General features: G+C 42.6%; 1 protein-coding gene across 3 annotated transcripts in view; it reads right to left on the bottom strand.

The window, feature by feature from the left end:
- LOC127453473 (G protein-activated inward rectifier potassium channel 2-like) overlaps positions 1 to 14537 on the bottom strand; it is a 37884-nt gene that overhangs the window by 13353 nt on the left and 9994 nt on the right. The gene's annotated exons all lie outside the window — the stretch shown is intronic.

Here is a 14537-nt window from a genome sequence, read left to right as displayed (position 1 = left end):
AATGTAAATCACACAATTTACTTGAAATTGTATGTATTCACCTATTAAATAACCAGCAAGATTCTAACATGAATAATTTATATTTTTGTACACAGTGTGAATTTTAGTATCCCTGTTGAAAAGACCACCAATGCCAGTCACCAGCATACAGTATACTGTGCTTTGGATTCTGTATGCTGGTGCCCACCAGGGTTCTTAAGTAGCTTAACCAGCAAGAAAGCACCAAACCAGCAAAAACCTGCCTAGAATTTTATGTTGGTTAAAGCTAGTCTTTTCAGCAAGAATGTTTTCCTATGTGTATTTTGCATGCAAAAATTATAATCATAACAAATTACAGGTACAATGCCATAATGGACACAATTTCTCCTAAAGTAAAGGGTAAAATATTGCACATGGTGTTGTATATGCCTTATCTCTCCATATAACATTTTATTTACACATATTGATCATGTTCACTTACTGTTAACTCACAGTCCCCAATGACTACATCTCTCGCTCACTGCCCAAGCATCACCCAACACTACAGACAGCAGGTGTGAGTTAGTGCCAGTGAGTTCTTAGATAGCACACATGTGAAGACAATATTAATGATGATGGACTCAGTGGGGAACACATGGCAAAACAGTCTGAGGCAGATGGGGGCAGACGGCACTTACTAGGAGATCGCTGATTGCTTATATGGTACGTATACTGGTCCAGAGACAGAGATGAGAGTGATTGAGGGAGAGATAGAGAAAGACAGAGAAAGTGATAGATGACTACTCCAGTCAAGATGAACTGTAAGCAGCATGTTTTGGCCAATGATTTATTGTGTGAGTTGATAAAATATTATATCCTGATAACATCTACTTGTTTTAACATTATTTTGGCTTGACAGGTTTCCTATTCCAGGAGATTAGAAGGGTGTGTAACAGATATTGTTAGGATGTAGAGCCTTGAAAACAAACTGTACCTTAGACACTATTTAGCAGGGCTGTGAACAAGCTGAAAGAAACATCACAAAGGTTGTTTATGAATTCCGCACCATATACAGGCACAATGCAATAAAGCAACAATTGATCATGTAACTTCATCTTTTGCCTTAAATATATACTGTATGACCGTGACAACAGGATATTTTGCTGGATACTTGCTTCAGGATTCCCAGGTTTTTTTTTTTTTACCAACAAAATGTGCTTCATGTGGTAACATCAAAATTGATTGGTTTTATTCAAGACAAAAAAATTATTTAACATCACTGTATCAACCTGAATACATTAGGTTACACCAACAAAACTAACACTTAAGGGTTAGATCAGGTAGAAACAACTCCTTAAAGGATAATTCCAGGTTCAGTATAAGTTAAGCTCAATCAACAGGATTTGTGGCATAATGTTGATCACAAAAAAAAAAAAAGAATAAAAGAAAAAATTCAACTTTTCTTTAAAAAAAGAAAAAATTGAGGTTACAGTGAGGCACTTACAATGAAATTGAATGGGGCCAATTTTGGAGGCTTTAAAGGCAGAAATGTAAAGCTTTTTATTTTAGAAAAGCATTTACATTATTTCTTCTGTGAAAAACTATAAAGTTATTTAAATTGTCATTTTTACAGTCGCTTTAGGCTTTACACCGTTATTACATTGTCATGGCAACAAAGTTGTAAAACTGAATATAACTTTACACTTAGTTAGTTAGCAATTTTATAACACTTAAATCATGTTAACACACATATTGTTTATGTCTAGTGGCTATACTTGTATTTTAATGTTAACAGATATGCCCCATTGACTTCCATTGTAAGTGCCTCATTGCAACCCCAATTTTTTATTTTTTATTTTTTTTAAGAAAACGAGGGACGGGGAGCCATGTGACGCCATGCGAGAAGCAGACGTGTGAGCGACTAGCTCTGCGCACTTTGCTGGTTTTTTAATTATTTTCATGTCATAATCCGGTGAGATTCGATACACCCAGTTACACATTTGCTGTTTGAGTTAAACATGGCAAAGAAGTCAAAATCCTCAGACTCTGGAGACATTAAAAGACTCAAACTGAAACCTCTGAGGGGCCTGTGGATCGGGGTCTCGATTTGGACGGCACGTCGGGAGATGAAATCCAACGTCAGCTGTCCAACATCTCGATGATGCTGACGAAGGTTGTTGCTGGCTTGAAGATCTGTAATACGTCGATCGATTACGGCGATGGAAACAAAATTCTCTGAGTTTGTCACAAGAGTGTCGTATGCTGAGAAACGAATCGATTATCTGGAGTCCCTGTTTTGTTCAGGGGGAAGTTCGGGGTTTGATTGTTGCACTAATGGGGAATGTGGTCTGTATAATCTTGCTTTTGACACACAATTTCTTTTTTTATTATATCAATATGTCAGTTGTTAATATGAGTGGATTATCTCTCTCCACATGGAATGTGAATGGGTTGGGGCACCCCATAAAAAGAAGGAAGGTTTATTTCTTTACTTAAGGGTAAGAAATATGATATAGTGTTTCTTCAAGAAACACATCTTTGTCCGCAGGAAGCTGAAAAATTTCATTATAAGTCATTATACTGATAAATAAACATCTACAATTCAAATTTCTCAAACAGATTGAAGATAAAGTAGGAAAAATCATTATTGTTTTAGCAGAAATTCAGGGGCAAAGGTTGATTTTGGCTAATATTTACGCACTTAACGCTGACGATCAGGGCTTTTTCATTGATCTTGAAGGGATGTTGCAGGCCGCTGGCACCCCTCATGATATAATATTGGGAGGAGACTTTAATCTTTTGATGGATTCAGTCCTTGATCATAGTGAAGCAAAAGTGTGTAAGCCTCCTAGGGCAACATTGACGCTTCACAGGATGTGTAAATATCTTGGTCTTGCAGATATTTGGCGACTTTTTAACCCATCTGGTAAGGATTATAAATTTTTCTCATCAGTCCATAAGATTTATTCTAGAATATATATATATATATATATATATGTATTTTTATATCCAAGTCCCTCATTTCATCTGTTGTTGATTGCTCAATTGGAAATATTTTAGTCTCAGATCATGCTCTGGTGAGTTTAGAGGTGTTGCCACATACAGAGAAAAAGAAATCAAATAGTTGGCACTTTAATGTGTCCCTTTTGCAAAATGTTAAATACTGAAATCAATGTTTATATAGAGACCAACTGGACCACAGTATCCTCTGTAGGCATGGCTTGGGAGGCACTTAAGGCAGTTCTTAGGGGCCGGATCATACAGTATGCCTCATTTACCAAAAAAGCCAAAGCACGTGAACTCGTGGAGTTGGAAGAGAATGTTAAAAGTGCAGAGGCAAGGGGGCCTGGGTAGCTCAGTGGTAAAATAAGCTGGCTACCACCCCTGGAGTTCGCTAGTTCGAATCCCAGGGCGTGTTGAGTGTCTCCAGCCAGGTCTCCTAAGCAACCAAATTGGCCCGGTTGCTAGGGAGGGTAGAGTCACATGGGGTAACCTCATGGTCGCTATAATGTGGTTTGTTCTCGGTGGGGCGCATGGTGAATTGAGCGTGGATGCCGCGGTGGATGGCGTGAAGCCTCCACACGCGCTATGTCTCCGTGGCAACGCGCTCAACAAGCCACGTGATAAGATGCGCGGGTTGACTGTCTCAGACGCGGAGGCAACTGGGATTCGTCCTCTGCCACCCGGACTGAGGCGAATCACTATGCGACCACCAGGACTTAGAAAGCATTGGGAATTGGGCATTCCAAATTGGGAGAAAAAGGGGAAAAATCCCCCCCCCAAAAAAAAGTGCAGAGGCAGAGCTGAAGAGCTGAATGTCATCTGATAGCCTCCGAGAATTGACCCGATTGAAATACAGATATAATACTATTTTGTCACGGAAGGTGGAGTTTTTGCTTTTCAGGGCAAGACAGTCATACTTTGAGTTGTGTGACAAAGCAGGAAACTTTTGGCTAGATATATAAAACAGAGAGAGTCATTTTCTACCATTCCCTCAGTGAAATCTGCTGGTGGTGAAATTTTTACCTCTGCCATTGATATTAATAATGCTTTTAAAGAATTCTATCTTGATCTCTGTAGTTCTAAGTCTTCGTCTACTGATGAAGATATTAGAAATTTTGTGAAACCATTAGAACTCCCTAAACTGACGACTGAGCAAAAAAATGCGCTTGATTCTGAGATAACCTTGGAGGAGATTGATGAGGTAATTAAGGCAAGGCTCCGGGGCCAGATGGCTTTGCAGCAGAATTTTTTAAATCTTATGCTACAGAACTGGCTCCACTTTTGTTAGAAGTTTATACTGAATAATTAAAGAATGGAAAGCTTCCGCCAACTATGACACAAGCCCGGATCAGTCTGATTCTTAAAAAGGACAAAGATCCAAGCAAGTGTAAGAGTTACCGCCCAATTTCCCTGATCCAGCTTGATGTTAAAATTTTGTCAAAAATTTTGGCTAACCGATTAAGTTATGACATCTCTTATAAATATAGATCAGGTGGGGTTTATTCGGGGCCGTAGCTCTTCTGATAATATTAGGCGTTTCATCAAAATCATGTGGTCAGTAGCAAATGGTCAGTCTCCGGTCGCTGCCATCTCACTTGACGCCGAAAAGGCGTTTGATATGGTAGAATGGGATTATCTTTTTAAGGTTTTGGAAATATACCGGTTCGGGAATACTTTTATTGAATGGATAAAGTTACTTTACAGACACCCAATAGTGGCGGTACAAACAAATGGATTAATTTCAGATTATTTTACTCTGGATAGGGGCACCCGGCAGGGTTGCCCTCTTTCCTCATTATTGTTCTGTCTTGCCCTGGAACCATCAGCAGCCGCGATAAGGAAGGAGGATGATTTTCCAGGGGTGGTGGTGGGAGGTATGGCGCATAAGCTTCTGCTTTTCTGCTTCTGACCCTACCAGATCTATGTCTTGCCTCCACAGAATTATTGGTTCCTTCTCTATGTTCTTGGGATATAGAGTCAATTGGTCTAAATCCGAAGCTTTGGCTCTGACAGCGTACTGTCCAGTAACGGATTTTCAACCAGGCACCTTCCAGTGGCCTAAGCAGGGCATTAAGTATTTGGGCATTTTATTCCCAGCAAATTTGTCTGATTTAGTTAGAGTTAATTTTGACCCTTTAATAAAAAGGTTTTTGAGTGATGTGTGCAGGTGGGCTTCATTACATTTATCTATGATTGGGAAGGTCAATGTTATTATAATGAATTGTATTCCAAAATTTAACTACCTGTTACAATCTCTCCCTATAGATGTACCCCTCTCTTACTTTACGCAATTTGATAGCATAGCGAAATCCTTCATTTGGAATGGTAAACATCCCAGATTACATTTCAACAAATTACATAGGCCAATTGACAAAGGTGGGCTAGGCCTACCCAAGATTTTGTTTTATTAGGGTTAGGGACATTTGGCTTAATATTCCACCTTAGAGTGCCCCTCCTTGGTTTTGTATTGAACATGAAGTTCTTGCCCCTATTTCGCCATTGCAAAGCCTTTCTATCAAATTAGTTGGAGAAGTTAGGTTACACCCCGTTATCTCGCATTTGCACTCGGTATGGACAAAAGTGTCCAGAGTGTTTAATTCAGACATTTATTTAAATGTCGCCTCGAGCATATGGCTGAACCCAAAATTATGTATTGATAGGTCCCCTTTCTGCTGGTCGGCGTGGATTGTGAGGGGGGTTGCTACACTCGGTGACCTACACGAGAGCGGAGTGTTGAGACCGTTTGAAAATATGGTTCAACATTTTGGGATTCCCAGATCTCAGTTCTATAAGTATTTACAGCTACGTCACCTGCTCTGTACTATTTTTGGGAGTAGCATACATCCACCTAAAGTGGCAGATACTCTGGGAGAGGTGATTAATGCTTTTGGGGAAGGTCATGAGGCATTAGTGTATTACTCACTGTTAATTCAGAGTCTGGGGGACGGAACTTCAACTTCTCTCAAGAGATTATGGGAGAAAGATTTGAACTTAGTATTGGAGGAGGGAGTGTGGACTAGGATCCTCAAAAACATCAAGTCTACATCTAGAGATGCAAGGGTGCATCTGATGCAATTTAAGATTTTGCATCGATTATATTGGACCCCCTCTAGATTGTATAGGCTGGGTTTAAAAGACACACCCACCTGTTGGCGATGCCAGCTGGAGGATGGCAATTTAATACATGCCTTCTGGTATTGTTTGAGGATTCAGGAGTTTTGGTTGAGAGTCCAGAATTTTGTTTGTGAGGTCCTGGGCACTCAGGTTCTGTTCTGTCCCAGAAACAGGGGAAGGGATATACAATTTTATAAATTGATTCAGTGTGTGTATGTTCTGTTTGTGTAATCCTGTTTTTTTTTTTTTTTTTTTTTTTTAATCAATAAAAATGTTAATATCAAAAAAAGAAAACGAGGGACGAGTTAAACTTTTTTTTTTTTTTTTTTTTTTTTTGTGGTAATTATCATGATAAATGCTGTCAATTGAGCTTAACTTGTATTGAACCCAGAATATTACTTTAAGGTAACAATAGGAGGTTGCCATTTTTATAGTACACACTTGTTTCCAGTCATTTGTGAAAAGAGTTAGTTTGCAGTCACAAAAAAGCAATTTCTAGTAAAAACAAAACAAACAAAAAAACAGGGAAATCATAATATTATTTAGTGACATTTCAAGTTTTCCATGACCATGGGAACCCCTGTTGAATTCCAGTTTTGTGTAGCCCCACCCACAGTGAATTCTCATTAGTTATTTTAAATTACTTAATTCATTGAATACATGACTTGTATTACACATGCTATACAGAAATAATATTGGCATTTATACATTTATTGTAAAACTATAGGAGCATTGGCTCCCCTTGATGAGTCAGGTTTCCTTGCTGCAGTCAACTTTGGCTTGCTTAGAGGGGGCTGCAAGACATTAAGGCAAGATTTCTATAAAGCTGTTCACTGGGGCTTTATGAACTCAAGGCATGGCCTTCTGTATAGCTGCTTTGAATCCAGATGTTTATGAAAAGTGCTGTACAAATAAAAATTACTTGACTTGATTTTGATCTAAAATCAAACTCCACAAACCTGTGTATTAAAACATCAAGTTGATAAAAAAAAAAAAAAAAAAAAAATGCATCTAATTGATTGTCTGTGTGGACAGAAATGACTTCTTGCTGGTAACGCATCACACCTGGTTAGGACAAAAAATAGTGTTGTGATTGGCAGGATTGCATGAACAGGCTTCACCAGAACTTTTCTTTGTAGCAGAACAGTGAGACCAAATCAGTTGAGAGGTTATTAAATAATTTAAAGAAAACATGGTCACTTGACTTTACAACGTGAAACCGGAACTAGCAGAGGAGAGACTGGTAACTTTGGTCTTTATAATTGGATATAATTGGAAAGCCTTCTTTTCCTCGTGTTTCTAGTTTGAACTCTAACCACAATTTAATCAACTAGGACGTTGTCATCTGTGACATACCCACATTACGCAGTCAAACAGCCCAGCAGCTTGGCCAAAACTGCGCTATGTCACGCTTCCTAATCTGTTGCGTCATCAGAAACTGGAACACTGGATTTCAGCAGGGGTCAGCATTAAATGTCACCAACTGGAGAGAGCAGCAAGACAGCACTCTTGTTGCTCTGTGCCTCTCGCTGAGATTGACCAGTGTGACCTTGTCAAGCTGTGTGAGATCAAAGCACTTTGGCTCTTTTTGGTTGTGGTATCATCATCTCTCATGGCTCTAAAGAGTTATCATTTTATTGTCTTAAAGGGATAGTTCACCCAAAAATAAAATAATTTACTCAGCCTGTAAATAGATTTACAGGTTCTCAAAAACATTTGACTGGTTGTGGGTGTTTGCCAGGGGCATTGCAATGCAGCTGCTGAGGTGTTCTGAGTGGTTTTATTGTGTTGCTGTGCGGTTGCTAGGGTGTTCTGGGTAGTTGCTAAATGGTTGCTTTCTAGCCCAAGTCAAAAAAGCCCACTCCTAAGTCTCTAAGACTGAGATATTCTGGGCCCTAAAAGTGGCTTGGGTCCCTCCTTCAATGTAAATCTATGGGATTATTTTTCCAAGAAGCGAAAAACATAAATGCAACCACTTAACAGTGCACCTCTCCTTAAAAAGCAGAAAAATTTGAGGTATCATTTACAGTATGTCAGTAGCATAAATGAGACAAGTTAAGCACCAAAGTTTAATATTTGGGTTAAGGGGTTTTGGAAAACATGAATGAACAATAATAATAGTGATGTTTGATTTAGCAAGTCAGAGAGTCAGAATATAACTGCAGAGGCGAACATGATTATTATTTCAGTCCACATTCTAATAGCTGAATGATTTACTCAAGACAGCACTGTGGCAGAGATGGAGAAGATATATAAATGGCTACATTGCCATAATAGATGAGACAGTGCTTAAGAAAAGATCTATTGAGACAACCTTGCCAGATGGCTCTGACTGATATTCTTCATGGGCTCTGACCTTCACACAATCCTTATCCATTTTATCCAAAAAAAAAAATTTTTTTTAAACGTACAGCCACAAGACATAAACATTGAATGTTTTGACATGATTTTGTTGTGATAAAAAAGGGATATAGATATATTTTCCTCAACTCATGTTGTCTGAAGTTTTTTGTCTACTGAATGTTCTTGGAAAGATACTTTTTTCAATGTTTTGTGCACGGAAAGATCCAAAAACTCTTTAAACTGCAGTACAGCCCATTGAAGAGATTGTAAGTCTATCCCTCACAGCCTCGTTGTCATTCTCATTAAAAATCAAAGATGGCGCTACTGTGAATAAATGTTACACCATTTACCAGATTACAGGTTTTACGTGCGTTACGTTGCCATAACAACAACTTTGTAATATTGGATACAACTTTACACAGATATGGTTAGTAAGTGATTTTATGAAACTAAAATTAAGTGACCGAGTAAAATGTCCACATCTTGTGGCAATACTTTTGAAACTCTGTTAGTTTATGGAATGGCCCCCGTCACTTCCATTATAGGTACTTTACTATAACTAGGGATGTCCCGCTACCATTTTGTTGAGAACGAGTACAATACTTCCTTTTTGGTACTTGCTGATACGATACCTAGTTTTATTTATTTATTTTTTTATGAATTCCATATCAACAGCTAGTAGCGGTTCTAGCTTGTATGGCGCCCTAGGGGGCTGGGGGTTGTGCGTGGTTGGAGATGAGATGGCTGGTGGACTTCAGTGCACCCATGTTGCCCATGTCTAAATCCACCCCTGTCAATAGCTTATTTAAATTTTATCATCAAAATGGTAGCTTTTAGCTTCCAGCCAGCAATCACTACAAATAACTCAGCCCCCTCAACATCCTTTAGCTGTAGATGCTGTAGGTGGACTCTGTAGGTGGGCCCTTGCAGCTCTAAACAAACCTTTCTCTCGCCGGTCAACCAAAAGCCAGCTGTATGACCTCTTCATTCCTGAAGAAGCAGAGAGAATCCTCAACTCTTTCCTACCTCTTGCTGATCTCCGGAATCTCCCCGCGAAACAAGTAAGCACTCTACTCATCGCATCGCTTACCATACCTCCTCAAAAAAAAAAATAAAATAAAATAAAATAAAAAGCTCACAAACTCGGGAACACAGGAACCCACAACAATCCAGATGAACAATCCTTCCCTCTCTGAGTCAATTTCAGCATTACCCTAGCTTCCCCTCACCTACCCCCCTCCCAATGGCCACCGACCTCTATCCCAGCCAGAACTGCTGCCGAGGCTTCCACCCCCCTACAAAACTTCCTGCAACAGCAAGCCACAGCTACATCAGTAGTAGCCCCTCCTGCCATGCCCTCAGCCCCTGTTCATGCCCCACTACATAGTCTTTTCTACCCCCAAAATGTTTGTCCCCCAGACAATCTCAACATGGCGCTGCTCACACAATTTGAACCCACCCCACTCCTCTTCGGACCGGCTGTGCCCCTCTCACCTGCTCTTCTCCCCTCTTAAGCTCTGAGCTCAGCCATGCCTCTGCCTCCGCCAGCCCATACCCTGGCTTCAGATCTGCCTCCATTCTCCACCAATCTTCAGTCTCAAATTTTGTCAGGTGCGGATATAGCCCTCTCATTCCTTTTCTGCCCTCTGCCAACCAACAAATCCTCCGCACTGTAGACTATGGTACATTCTCTGTTACCCTTAAAAACACTAACTCCGCTTCCAACCTCTCCCTCACCCTAGTAGAACAAACCCAAGTTAAAGTCAAACAACTCCCTCTGCAAAACATTTTGTCACATCTCCCCTCCAAAAGTTCAACCCCAGCTGCCAAGTATTCAACAATTTCAACAACCTCGGATGTTTCAGACATTGTTGCAAATATTTGCATATTATTAGCTTCTGTGGCAGAGCGCACACCCGCCCCATACATCCAGTTCACTGTTCCTCCCTTGTAAAATTTATGATTTCAAAAACTACCTCTCCATTCATGTCAATATTTCAAACTTATCAAAGAACTCATAAACCAACCTAATCAAAACTTCTGCCATAATCTACTGTCAGGCCTCCAATATGGGTTCGACCCAGGTCTCTCCAGCGTCCACAACACCAGCCTTATCTGTAATAATTTACAATCAGCACTAACAGAGCCCGAGGTAGTAGACTCTTTTGGCCAAAGAGTTGAACGTGGAATTTATGATTGGCTCATTTGACCCAGTCCCTCCATCGGCTTCAGAGGTCAATGGTTTGTCTCCACATAGCCCCCAGAAGTATCTAATCTCCCTTTTTCACTTTCATCTGCCTCATCTGCTCCAGTTTTTCCATAAGCTCATTCATGGCCAACCGTGATGCCCAGCCATTGGTAATCCCTGGATCGCACTTCTCATCAAGGGCATTCAAAATTCCCACCCTACTCGCACAGACACCAGACAGCCAATAACTACAGATGTACTGATAAGGTGTCAAATATTATTATTTTCTGTCATGCATTCACTTGTTTTGTTGGTTACTGGCATGAGTGTATGCTGCAAGAATGACATAAGAGCAATGCACTCGTGCCAGTAACCAACAAAACAAGAGAATGCATGACAGTGTCAAAAGGACGAGCCATGCAATCTCACAAAGACTAGACAAGACATTAAACAAGAATGTCAGAGCTCAGCCACAAAGACAACAAAATACAATCAACAAGTGGATGAACCCTGACAAGTTTCCCCCAAAAAATGTGTTGGGTGACAGCAAAGCCGAGCTAAGTTTCTGTAACGAGCGGCTTAAGATGTAAGATCGATGCTAGTCAAAGATAGGAGGACACTAGGCTCCTATGCGGAAGCTGTGACCAAAAATAATTTTAAATTGTTTTGTGTTTGTCTCTCCCAACCTCGGGCGTGCTTCACGTGGTGCTCGCCTTGCACTGCGTGTCCGGGTCACGATCCGTTGTCATGTTGTGCAGGGATTCGGCTGCTTCGGTCTTGGTTGCCTATTTATATGTGGCCGAACCCCCACGCAAATATCCCGTCTTGTCTGTCATTTGGCATGAGCGCATGTTGCCATTGTCTCTGGGGATATGCGCTTGTGTCATTCGTGTGTTTGTGTCTGTGAGAGCGCGTGGCTTTGTTTTGTTTCTGTATTGCCACGTGTCTCTCAGTCTTGCGTCATGCCCCACCTTATGTCTCTCTCTTTCTTTTGTTTGCAGGTGCCACAGTGATCTCAGCCCCGTTGCCCTGGTTACTTCATTACCTTGTTAGCTGATCATCTGCGACACCTGTTCTCCTCGTTTTCCCTCCTGATTTCTCTCCCATATATTCTCCTTGTGTGCACTGTCTTGTTTCAGTTCGTTGTCTCTGTTAAGTCAGATCAGTCACGTCTTGTTTATTTTCAGTCTAGTCTTTTCGGTCGTGTTTGTTATCTGTCTGTAGGTTTTGTATTTCTCTCCACCGTGAGAGTTTTGTGTTCTGTTTAGTTTTTCTTTTATTTAAAGCCCATTTTGTATTCTTGCGTTTGGGTCCTCCTCACTTCACACTTTCAACAATCCGTGACAGTATGAACTGACCACTTCTGGACCCAGCAGAGACAAGATGGGCATCTTCCTTTTTCCATCTCCCCCCACTAGTTTAACCATCCGTCAATGCATGGTTCAGCTCGTCCACCTGCGCAAGAGACTTTGCTTGCGTGTTTTTGATTGCGGTGGACAAGCTGGACTATGATGAGGCTGACCTTAAAGAGGTATTTAACATCTGCCTTGATCAACCTCTCAGTTGGGGGGAGATGGAGAAACTGGGCACTTGGGCTTTTGGGATTTCGTCGATCACCTTTTGATCATGGTGAGATGGAACTCTCATCCCAAGAAGGACTTCTTCAGATGGACCTCACCATCGTCCCACCCTCTGCAAACCCAATCCCCAGTCCCCCAATGACCCATAAACAGAGGAAGAACGGGTCAGCTGCTGTCCCCCTGAGGAGGCAGCGGTCATTCCCGCTGCCGACTGCCAGGAGGCGGCGGCCATTCTCCCTGCAGTTCCCCTGGCGCTGCCAGTGCTCGTGGCCATGGAGGCCGTTTTCCTGTCGTTGCCAGTGCTCATGGCCACGGAGGCCATTCCCCATGCCGTTCCCCAGGCTCTGCCAGTACTCACGGCCATGGAGGCTGTTCCCTAGTCTCTGCCAGTGCACACGGGCATGGAGGCCATTCCCCTGTCACTGCCAGTGCCCACGGCCATGGATGTCATTCCCCCAGTCTCTGCCAGTGCTCATGGCCACAGAGGCCATTCCCCATTCACTGCCAAGGCCCACGGCAATGGAGACCATTTCCCTGATGCTGCCAGTGCTCAAGGCTGCGGAGATCATTTCCAGGTCTGATTTTGCTCCGATCCTGGAGTTGTCTGTCCTCACTCCCGTCTTGGAGCCGCCTGTCCTCGCTCCCATCCTGGAGCCACCTGTCCAGTTCCCTGAGACTGTCGATAAGCCTGTCCAGTTCCCCGTGGCTGTTGAAGAGCCTGTCCAGTTCTCTATGGCTGTCGACGAGTCTGTCCAGTTCCCCGAGTCTGTCCAGATCTCTGAGACTGTCAATAAGCCTGTCCAGATCTCTGTGGCTGTCGATGAGTCCATCCAGTTCCCTGAGCCTGTCCAGATCCCTGAGACTCTCGATAAGCCTGTCCAGTTCCCTGTGGCTGTCGACAAGTCTGTTCAGTTCCCTGAGGCTGTTGTCGAGCCTGTCCTGTTCCCTGTGGCCATTCTTGACCGCTCCCACGTGCCCATTACCCTGCCTGCCCTGCCTATTGTGTCTGCACTGTTAGCCCTGTTTTCCATACTCCTTGCCCTGTTGAAACCTCCTCCCAGATCACCTGACCCTACTCCGGGCCTGGAGCTGCTTCCATGGCCACCTGACACTGCTCCATGCCTGGAGCCACCCCCATGGCTACCAGACCTCACTCCATGCCTGGAGCCACTTCCATGGCCACTTGACACTGCTCCATGCCTGGAGTCACCCCCATGGCCACCTGACCTTGCTCTATGCCTGAAGCCACTTCCATGGCCACCTGACCTCGCTCCATGCCTAGAGCCACTTCCATGGCCACCTGACCCTGCTTCGTGTCTGATACCTCCGTCCTAGTTTCCCCCACCCTCCCTCCCTTGGTTTGTACTGCCAGCTCCGCCCTGGTCTGTCCCGTCATCTCTGCCCTGGTCTGTCCCATCATCTCCGCCCTGGTCTGTCCCACTGGCTCCGTCCTGGTTCCCTGCCCTCCTATCCCATTTTTTTCTCTGTTCTGTTCTGTGTTTATGCCTGTTCTGTTGGCCTTGTGTCATGTTTGGTGTTTCCCTTGGGACACCAAGAGGCGTCCCTTAGGGGGGGAAACTTGTCAGAGTTCAGCCACTTGTTGATTGTATTTTGTTGTCTTTGTGGCTGAGCTCTGACATTCTTGTTTAGTGTCTTGTCTAGTCTTTGTGAGAGTGCATGGCTCGTCCTTTTGATGCAGTCATGAATTCTCTTGTCTTGTTGGTTATTGGCACAAATGCATTGCTCTTATGTCATTCTTGCAGCATGCACTTGTGTCAGTTGTTTTGTTATTCACTTCGGTCTTGGTTGCCTGTTTATATGTGGCCGAACCCCCACACAAATGTTCTGTCTTTTTGTCATTTGGCATGAGCGCATGCTGCCATTGTCTCTGGGGATATGCGCTTGTGTCATTTGCGTGTTTGTTTTGTTTCCGCATTGCCACGTGTCTCTCAGTCTTGTGCCATGCCCCACCTTATGTCTCTCTCTTTCTTTTGTTTGCAGGTGCCACAGTGATCTCAGCCCCGTTGCTCTGGTTACTTCATTAAGTAATCTCCACCGTGAGAGTTTTGTGTTCTGTTTAGTTTTTCTTTTAATCAAATCTTGTACTCTTGCGTTTGGGTCCTCCTCACTTCATGCTTTCAGCGATCCATGAAAGAAACTATCGTGGTCAGCAAAGCAAACCGGTTAACCATTTACCGTTATCTCAAAATTATATGAACATGCGTACTCATGAATTTGAGTTCTAAATGTAATTTCGGGAGGATCAGGTTCATCTAATCTAGTAATCACTGCTAGAGTATTTAAGGCTCACTTATCTATCTCTAGTGCCAATCCTTCACACATCCCTCCTC

The sequence above is a fragment of the Myxocyprinus asiaticus genome, chromosome 15, assembly GCF_019703515.2.
Source record: "Myxocyprinus asiaticus isolate MX2 ecotype Aquarium Trade chromosome 15, UBuf_Myxa_2, whole genome shotgun sequence".
Classification (NCBI taxonomy): domain Eukaryota; kingdom Metazoa; phylum Chordata; class Actinopteri; order Cypriniformes; family Catostomidae; genus Myxocyprinus; species Myxocyprinus asiaticus.
The sequence above is the reverse complement of the archived record's forward strand: the minus strand, read 5'-3'. Positions and strand labels throughout refer to the sequence as shown.